Below are 9,811 nucleotides of genomic sequence, written 5' to 3'. Positions count from 1 at the left end.
GGTCCCACTTGTCTATCTTCTCTCTTATGGCCTGTGGGTTTCGGGTTTTGTTCAGGAATTGGATGCCAGTTCCAATTTCCTTGAGGGTATGTCCTTCATTTTCTAAGATTCTTATGGTTTGAGGTTTTACATTTAGGTCTCTGATCTATTTGGAGTTAATTTTTATGTATGGGGATAGATAGGGGTCCTGTTTCAATCTTCTGCAAGTGGTCAGCCAGTTTTCCCAGCACCATTTACCGAATAGGTTCTCCTCTCCCCAGTGGTAGGTGGTGGAGGCTTTGTCGAAGATGAGTTGGTTGAGAAATTGAGGTTTTGCTTCTGGAATCTCAATTCTATTCCATTGGTCTATATGCCTGTTCCTGTACCAATATCAAGCTGTTTTGATTATTGTAGCTTTATAGTAAAGTTTGAAGTCTGGTAATGTGATACCACCTGCTTCGTTTTTTTTGCTGAGGATTGTTCTGGCTATTCTTGGTTGTTTGTGTTTCCCTATGAATTCCTGTGTTGTTTTTTCTAGGTCTGAGAAGAATGTTGCTGGTAATTTGATGGGTATTGCATCAAATCTGTAGATTGCCTTAGGTAAGAGCGACATCTTCACAATGTTGATTCTTCCAATCCATGAGCATGGGATATTTTTCCACTTGTTTGTGTCATCTTTGATTTCTTTGAGCAGTGTTTTGTAGTTCTCATCGTAAAAGTCTTTCACGTTTCTGGTTAGGAAGATGCCAAGGTATTTCTTTTTGTGTGTGTGTGTGAGTATTGTGAATGGAATTGTGCTTTTTATTTGGGTTTCTTTTGTTTATTATTGATGTAAAGAAATGTGATTGTCTTTTGCACATTTATTTTATATCCTGAGACTTTGCCAAAGTCTTTTATCAGTGTAAGATTTTTGACAGATTCTCTTGGGTTTTCAAGGTACATGATCATGTCATCTGCAAAGAGAGATAGCTTGACTTCCTCTTTTCCTATTTGAATACCCCTGATTGCCTTCTTGTCTCTGATTGCTCTAGCCAGGACTTCTAATACTATATTGGACAGGAGGGGTGAGAGTGAGCATTCTTGTCTTGTTCCAGTTTTCAAGGGTAATGGTTCCAGTTGTTGTCCATTTAGGAGTATGCTGGCTATTGGTTTCTTGTAGATGGCTTTTACTATTTTGAGGTATGTTCCCTGTATGCCTAGCTGTTCTAGGGTTTTTATCAAGAAGGGGTGCTGGATTTTATCAAAAGCTTTTTCTGCATCTAATGATATAATCATGTGGTTTTTGTTTTGACATCTGTTAATGTATTTAATTACATTTATGGTTTTATGAATGTTGAACCAGCCTTGCATCCCAGGGATGAAGCCTACTTGGTCATGATGGATGATTTTTGAGATGTGTTGTTGAATTCAGTTTGCTAGGATCTTGTTGAGAATTTTAGCTTCTATGTTCATCAAAGATATTGGCCTGTAGTTCTCTTGCTTTGTTGGATCTTTACCTGGCTTGGGTATCAATGTGATGTTAGCTTCGTAAAATGATTTGGAGAGAGCGCCATCATTCTCAATCGCTTGGAATACCTTCAGTAGGATTGGTATAAGCTCCTCCTTAAATGTCTTGTAGAATTCTTCTAGAAAGCCATCTGGTCCAGGGATTTTTTTGGTAGGTAGTTTTCTTATTACATAGTCAATTTCCTTGATTGTTATTGATCTATTTAGAGTCTCAAATAGAGTTTCTTCTTGTTTCAACCTAGGCAGATTGTGTGATGACAGAAAGTCTTCCATTTCCTTGAGGTTTTCAAGTTTGTTTCCATACAAGTGTACATAGTAGTCTCTAATGATCTTTTGTGTTTCTTCAGGATCAGATGTGACTTCATCGTTTGTGTTTCTGATTGTGTTTATTTGGACTTTTTCTCTCTTTTTCTTGGTCAGTCTAGCTAGGGGACCATTGATCTTGTTTATCCTTTCGAAGAACCAGCTTTTTGTTTCATTGATTTTTTGTATTATCTTTTTGTCTTCTATGTCCTAGATTTGGGCTTTTATTTTGGTGATCTGGATTCTTCTGCTGAAATTAGGGTTTTGGTGGTCTTGCTTTTCCAGCTTTTTTAGGTGGCTTCTTAGGCTGTTAATTTGTGATCCTTCCATTTTCTTCATATGCGTTTGTAGGGATATAAATTCCCCTCTTACTACAGCTTTCATGGCATCCCAGAGATTTTGGTAAGATGTTTCTTCATTTTCATTTGTTTCCAGGTATCTTTTAATCTCTGTTTTGATTTCATCAACAACCCAGGAGTTGTTTAGCATCATGCTGTTTGGTGTCCATGTCTTTGTGGGTTTTGGGGGGACCTTGTTGGTGTTAATGATTATTTTTATTCCACTGTGGTCCGAGTAGGTGCATGGTAAAATTTCAGTCCTTTTAAATTTGTTTATGCTTGATTTATGGCCAATTATGTGGTCAATCTTAGAGTATGTTCCATGTGGTGATGAGTAGAATGTGTATTCTGTGGTCTTTGGATGGAGGGTTCTGTAGGTATCAATTAAGTCCATTTGATTAAGAGTCACATTGAGGTTTCAGATCTCGTTGCTGGTTTTTTGTCCTGATGATCTGTCTAGGGCTGTGAGTGGGGTATTAAAGTCCCCAGCTATGATGGTATTGGAGTCGATATCTTTTTTAGTTTACCCAGGAACTGCTTTATGAAAGTTGGTGCTCCTATGTTTGGTGCAAATATGTTTAGGATGGATATTTCTTGTTGATGGATTGAACCTTTTATCATTATGTAGTGGCCTTCTGTATCTTTTTAAATTTTTGTTAGCTTAAAGGGTATATTGTCTGAGATTAACACTGCGACTCCACCTTTCTTTTGTGTTCCATTCGCCTGAAAATTTGTTTCCCATCCTCTTACTTTGAGTTTGTGAGTGTCCTTTCTAGTGAGGTGAGTCTCTTGAAGGCAATAGGTTGTTGCCTGGTGATATTTTATCCATTTTGTCATTCTATGTCTTTTCAGTGGTGCATTTTTTCCGCTCACATTTAAACTAATTATTGGAATGTGAGAGTTGATCCCTATCATAATGTTCTTACAGAGTTGTTGTTCTTCCTGTTTGTGTGTTGTCTTTCTTTTGGTTTTAGAGTTGGATCATGTGTGTTTTTCATCTTTTGCCTGTACTCTTGTGAAGCACGTTGTTGTTCTTTTTTCCTTTTCTTCTGTGTTCAATACTTTCTTAAGTGTTTCTTGTAGAGGTAGTCTTGTGGCAGTGTAGGTTCTTAGGGATTGGATATCTGGGAAAGATTTCAATTCTTCCTCATTGATTAAGCTTAGCTTGGTTGGGTAGGTTATTCTCGGTTGAAATTGTTTATCTTTTAGAACTTTGAAGATAGGGTTCCAAGCTCTCCTAGCCTGGAGGGTTTCTGTAGATAAATCTGCTGCTATTCTAATTGGTCTTCCCTGGTACGTAGTCTGACCCTTTTCTCTTGCAGCCTTTAGGACTTTTTCTTTTATATCTACTTTGTTTAGGCAAATTATTATGTGTCTGGGAGTTGGTTTTTCTCATTTGTTGTCTTGCAGGGGTTCTCTGAATCTCTTGTGTTTGAATTTTTTCATCCTTGATGAGATGAGGGAAGTTTTCTTGAATGATTTCATGAAATGTTTGTTCCAGTGTGGCCTCTGTTTCTCTCTCTGCCTCAGAAAGGCCAATTACTCTTAGGTTCGGTCTCTTGAAGTGATCATTCATCTCTTGAAGGTTTTGTTCTGTCTTTTTGAGCTTCTTTTCTATGCTTTTGATAGTTTGGGTTAGTTCTGTGTTTTGGTCTTCCAGTTCTGAGATTCTTTCTTCTACTTGGCTAATTCTGCTTTCCATGCTTATTAGTTTGTTATTTATTTCCATCACAGTATTCTTTACTGCTGTTATTTCTGACATCAGCTCCTTCCTATTTTCCTCTTGTCTCTCCTCAATTTTTTTAATTCTATTAATGTCTTGATGTCTGGGTTTGTTGCATATGACCAGTCATTCTGGGGGCTCTTCATTGTTTGTGTTCTGGAATCTGTTTTCTCAGTGTCTGACCTCCCAGGGGTCTGTGTGAGACCTGTATTCTTCTTTTGGTTTTTCTTCATTTGTGCGGTTTTTTCCCCCTTCCTACTTTTTCCTTCCCTCCACATTACCGTCTTCTTTAATTCTGTTATTCAGGGGTAGAGGGATTGCTTTTACTTCTGTTTGTTCAATCTCCTATTCTTTATGTATGTCCTCTTAGTTTGTTCAATTCCGGAGTTGCACTGTAGGTTGGGGGTGGTCCTTTTTGCAGTTTTGAGATTTACTTAAGGGGGGAGTTGTGATTCAAAATCTATCTGCAGGTCCTGGTATTTGCCGACAGGTGTATGGATAATCTGAAACCCACTTCCCACTGCCTTGGAATCTGTCCATGCAGTGGGGTTGTTGGTTTACTCCCTGAAATAAAATGTGGTTAGCAGAGGGAAGAGAATGGAGCAGACGGTGGGGGGAAGAGGGGGGTGGAGAGAGAGAGGAGTAAGGGGGGAAACAGACGAGTGTACCAACAAATGGAGAGAGAGACCTAAACTGAAACAGATAAAAACAATAGACCATGGCAACAGACTAACCAACTCCCAAACAAAAAAAAATAAAACATACAAAGATGCTAACATACAAGCTAACCAACTACCTTATTGGTGTGCTGTTCCTCTATACAAAGATATGGTTTACAGAGAGGAGAAAAGAGAAGAAAAGGAAGAGGAAAAGAAAAAAAAGAGGAAGAAACAGTAGGAATAGAATTAAGTCATTAAACTAACAGAACCAATTGAGCACACTCTGAGACTTTTCATTTAAGTCCAATGTCCTTTCAGCTCTGATTTCTAGCTGTCTTTTCAAGCTGGTAAATTAGTTCGCAGTTAGGGTCGGTTGCCCCTGGCCTGCTGTGAAGGACAGTTCAGATCACCCTCAGTTCACCATTCAAATCTGGCCTCTGTTTTTCAAGCTTGTTTCTCCCATTTTGGTGCTGTTACCTTGTATCGCCAGCAGGTGGTGCTATCTCAGCTGCTCGCCCCAGAGGGGGTGGAGCCGGATAGGAGTCGGGCAGAGGCCAGAGATAGGAGCCTGCTTCAGGGCACACAGGAGGAGACCCATGGCCAGCAGGATGTCACGGTGGCAGCAGAGGTGGCAGCAATCCCAGCAGATCTTGCCCGCAGGGGCTTCAAGGACTGAAGTCGTGGATCGCCTCAGGCATGCGTGGCGCAATGTGCTATGGCTGCCGTGGAGGCCGCGGTGGCGTGGCGGCTGCTGTGTCTGCGGCTGCAGTGGCTGTCCAGACCACCGTGATGCCCCAGCAGTGGTGACAGCCAAGCTCCATGTGAAAAGCAGGCTGCCGACGTTGGGATCCGCAGCCCCAGGAGAGAGCCAGAGAACCTCTGAATTCTCCTTTGCAGAGGGTTTCATAGACCAGGCTGCCCCGTCACCATCTTGCCGGAAGTCCGTGTTTTTATATTTAAAAAATAAATATCCACAGTGCTTTGTTATCTACAATAAGTAAAGTTAAATATACCATTGAAAATACAAATACTAATTAATGTTTATGTTTTAAAATATTATGTAATAATATACTATAATAATGGTCATGATTACACTGTACAGCTTAAAAAACAGTTTTACATGACTTATCTTATTTGACTCTTATTATAACCTGTGTTCAGCATTATTAACCCAACTTGCAGGTAGAAAAACAAAGGTTCAGAGAGTTTTCAGACCTTTCTTATGGTCACTCATCTGGTAAGATTCAGAGTGTCAGCAAACATAAAATAATTTTTACATACACAGAAACAATTATAACACATTCATAAATTTCTTTATTTTAATTCCAAAGCCTAAATGTTGGCTTAAGTCGCACTTTTATGGCTTAAAAACAAATGTTTTCATCTCTTAAAAAAAATTCACTATGCTTTGCTTCCCGTTATAAGATGATGACATATTCAAATATGCTTGAGGAAATACAAATACAATATTATTTTTGGCAGCCATTAATTGTTCTAATAAAGGCAGAGGAAATTAGTTAAAACAAATGATAGGGGAGAGTCAGCAGTGCTTGAAATAATTATGAATATTGTAATTATTACTCAATCTATTCATTAGCCCTAATTTCGTCCTTGGGGCATAGCTCCACACAAACTGCTCTTTCCAGTCTTAAATTACATTCTCCTGATTCTCTAGGGCACTTGACCTCCAGAGTAAACAGCTGCCTCTTCTTTCTTTAGACTCTTTTTGGAAATCCCACTTAGACACTGACAGAGTCGTCGCGTTGTGTGTTTGGAGCCAAATAGGCTGCCAGAGCCCCTGAGTGGTCATTGGTCATCCTTCTCAGATCCCATTCTAGAATTTCCGGAGGGGCAGTGGTTTTCAAGCTTGAGTCTATATAATAGTCCAGGTTCCCCACAGGGACAGAACCACTAGGATATATGTTCATATAAAAAGGAATGTATTAGAGAGGAATGGCTCACACAACTACAAGGCGAAGTCCTACCATTAGCCATCTGCAAGCTGGGCAATGAGAAAAGACAGGAGCATGGCTCAGTTCAAGCCCAAAAACCTCGAAACCAGGGATGCCTCCTATCTGAGCCCAAAGGTCTGAGAGCCCCTAGGAGGTCACTGGTGCAAGTCCCAGAGTCCAAAGGTCAAAGAATCTGGGAGTCTGATATCCAAGGGCAGGAAGAGAGGAAGCAAAGCGTCCCTGCCAGAGAAGGACGAGCAAGAGAATGGGGAAAAACTCAGTAAGCTACTTATCTCAACTCTTCTGCTTGTTTTTTGGTGCCCACTCTCACTGAGGGGGGTCTTCCGCTCTCAGTCCACTAACTCAGTCCACTGTATCAGTCCAATGTCAGTTTCCTCTGGGAACACCCTCACAGACACACCTAGACACAATGCTGCACCGGCCATCTAGGTATCCCTCAATCCTGTCAAGTTGACACTCAATATTAACCATCATGGTGTACATCAGTCTTTGTCTTAGCTTCCCATGTTTTCTAGAAGAAGAAACACCCCTAGAGTTTCCAACTAAGGAGGTATGGCGTAAAGCTGGAAAATCTGTATTTCTTATAAGTCGTCAGGTGGCTCCGATGCTATTGGTCCCAGGATCACACTTTGAGAATCTCTCAACTAAATGAATGTTGGAGACTTTAATTTTCTAACTTTCTTACTTTTCCCAAGAAGAATAGAAAAATAGGGAAGTTTTTAGGAAAGATGCTAGCTAATAACTAGTTCTGGAAAAGCTTGACTCTTTGCCAAAGCATTGAGAACTACAGATTTACAGCAGACCCTGGCCTCTGTGAATTTTATCTCTCTTTTATTTGAAATTGTTTAATGTGAAAGTTGAAAGAGACCAACTTAGAATTCTGTCTCTCTCTTTTTTTTAGTTGGTCAGATAAAAGCAGATATATAAAAATGTCATCAGTAGTTATCTCTTAGAGCTAGAATTGTGAATAATGTATTTTTCTTTTGGCTTATCGGCATTTCCGGTGTTTACTTGTTACAACAAATATAGTTGACCTGTGTCATACAAAATGCAGCTGGTAAAATCAAATGAGTAAATGCTTTTTCTGGGTATCTTAATAAAGGGATAAAGAATAATCAAAATTTTTTCTTACTTCTCTACAAGCTAAAACCTTTAAGAATTTATCTATTTTTTCAGTAAGACTTAAGACCTATCTACTTTTGCCCAACTCTCTACATTATAGTTCACACTCAGAGCTCGATGGTAAACCGAGAAGTAAAATAGCAAGTTCTAACACCTGTGGGCCCTTCTCTGGTCTGTACCCTGACTAATGCAGTCTCCCTAGCTAATTATTCCCAGTCATCTTGCCGGGCAGCGCTGAATCCTTCACCTCTTTCTCCCAGACTTTCCCCTGGAGTAAGAAGTGGTAGACGACCATCTGACTATGCAACATCCCCAGAATCTGCTGTAGACTGAGGAAGAACATGACTCTCCACTGACCCCATTTTCATTTACATCCTCAAAGAAAATCTTATCCCACAATTAATACATTTTCTAAATTTGCCAGTAGAACAGACTACATCACTGAAAACAATAACCAAGATAACCCGAGCTTCTGAATGAAAAAACTAATATTTTGTCTACTTACATTTCCATATGTACTTGGGTAATATTTCATAATATGAAAAACAACAAAAGCTGATTTTCAACACATTTCACTTCCTTGTCTATTCAAAAGAATACCGTTTTTCTTTATTACACCTGTTCATTTTAAGAGCCTTCTTTTCTCTTTTTCTTTTTAGTGGACTTGAGTTGAAAATTAAAGAAAGGCTTTGATAGTCCACATGCCAACATTTTTCTTCCTGACCAATTCACTTTAAGAACTCAAATAGCAAGGATGCCTTTTCTCTCTTAAATAAAAATGTAGATCTGAACTGTATAACAGTGGAAAAGCTGCGTCCTCTTGATTATTGTTAATCCATTGCCAAATTAAAATTCATGCAGCCTCTTCTTCCTACCATACAAATTGTGCCCGGAGCAAAATAATAATCCCACTTTGTGGAACAAAAACATCATCCAACTCAAGACAACGTTTTTCTTAATAACCTAGAATATGTGTTTTCTCTAAAAAGAGGAAGAAATTTAAAAGGCAATGACAACACCGTGACTTTCCAGGAGATAGTAATTAGAAATGAATTAAAGCTTCTGACAGAGTGAAACAAGAAGACCTCTGTTTACCTCTCATGCTAACTACAGCCCAGGCTTATGAACCTTCATTATCCGAGAACCATCTCTCAAGCATATCCTGCAAACGGATGTGATTTGTAGCCTTAGCTCAACTGGGATTTGAGATATGTGAGTGGGTGGTTTGGTTTTTTTTTTTTTTCTTTTTTAATGTTAAGAGGGACAGTTTCATTATATCTAAACCAATTTCAGCATTTAAAAAAACAGCATTTCTAATGCATGCTTTCCTTTTATCCCTTTTAAAGACATTTCAGCATTATTCTGAGAACTCTCAAGCAAACTCACTGAGACTCCAATGCCAATCTCTGTAATTTTAAACAGAACTCATTCCTGGTAGCTTTTTACTCTGGCATTACAGTTCATCGTTCAACCAAATGGAGAAAGTAATTTACAGAAATAAACATGTATATGAAGTTTGAGATAGTAAAAGCACACCCTCTGGAAAGTACTTTTTCCCTCAATACCCAAAGGCTTTTAGTCTCACTCCCTCAATACTCTCATGTATTCTTTTGTAACCATCAGTCCAGCCAACCTCATCACCCAACCCCAACAAAGCAACCTGAAAAGAGATGAGGAAAGTTAAAGATTAAAAGACACCATAATTCAGTGTGGCTGACCTGATAGAAAAAAAGGACAAAGTCAAGCCCTACTGGCTCCAACTCTGGAAACTCTAGCAGTGTTAACTCACACATCTCAGGAGAAAGCCAAAGAGCTAAAAGAAAACTATCATCTCCATCCCAAGACAGCCTCAAACTGAAAGCCATGTGCTGGAAAGAAGAAAAAACAGAAGTCAACCAAGGGAAAGAGAAAAGTACATAGGTGAGAAATAGGGCACAGAAATGGCTGTTTGAACTGAAGAAAGTGATGGTCAGAGAAGACTCTTGGGAAAGGGCCAGAAGTGTATAGGAAGGTAAGGAAATCCAAGAAGGAGGAAGGAAGCACAAACTAGACCAGCAAGGCAATTGGGGGACGTCCAACGAAACGCCATTGTGCTCACCAAGTATCTCCAATGGCACACACTATCGCTAGCTAGAGTATCAGCCTGTTCATTTTACTTTTTTTCCCCTAAGATGTAATACATTACAGAAAGCTATCTTTCAACAGTTA

The sequence above is a fragment of the Carlito syrichta genome, unplaced genomic scaffold, assembly GCF_000164805.1.
Source record: "Carlito syrichta isolate Samal-C Ts95f unplaced genomic scaffold, Tarsius_syrichta-2.0.1 Scaffold154493, whole genome shotgun sequence".
In the NCBI taxonomy this organism is placed as follows: Eukaryota; Metazoa; Chordata; class Mammalia; order Primates; family Tarsiidae; genus Carlito; species Carlito syrichta.
This window is presented reverse-complemented; position numbering follows the sequence as displayed.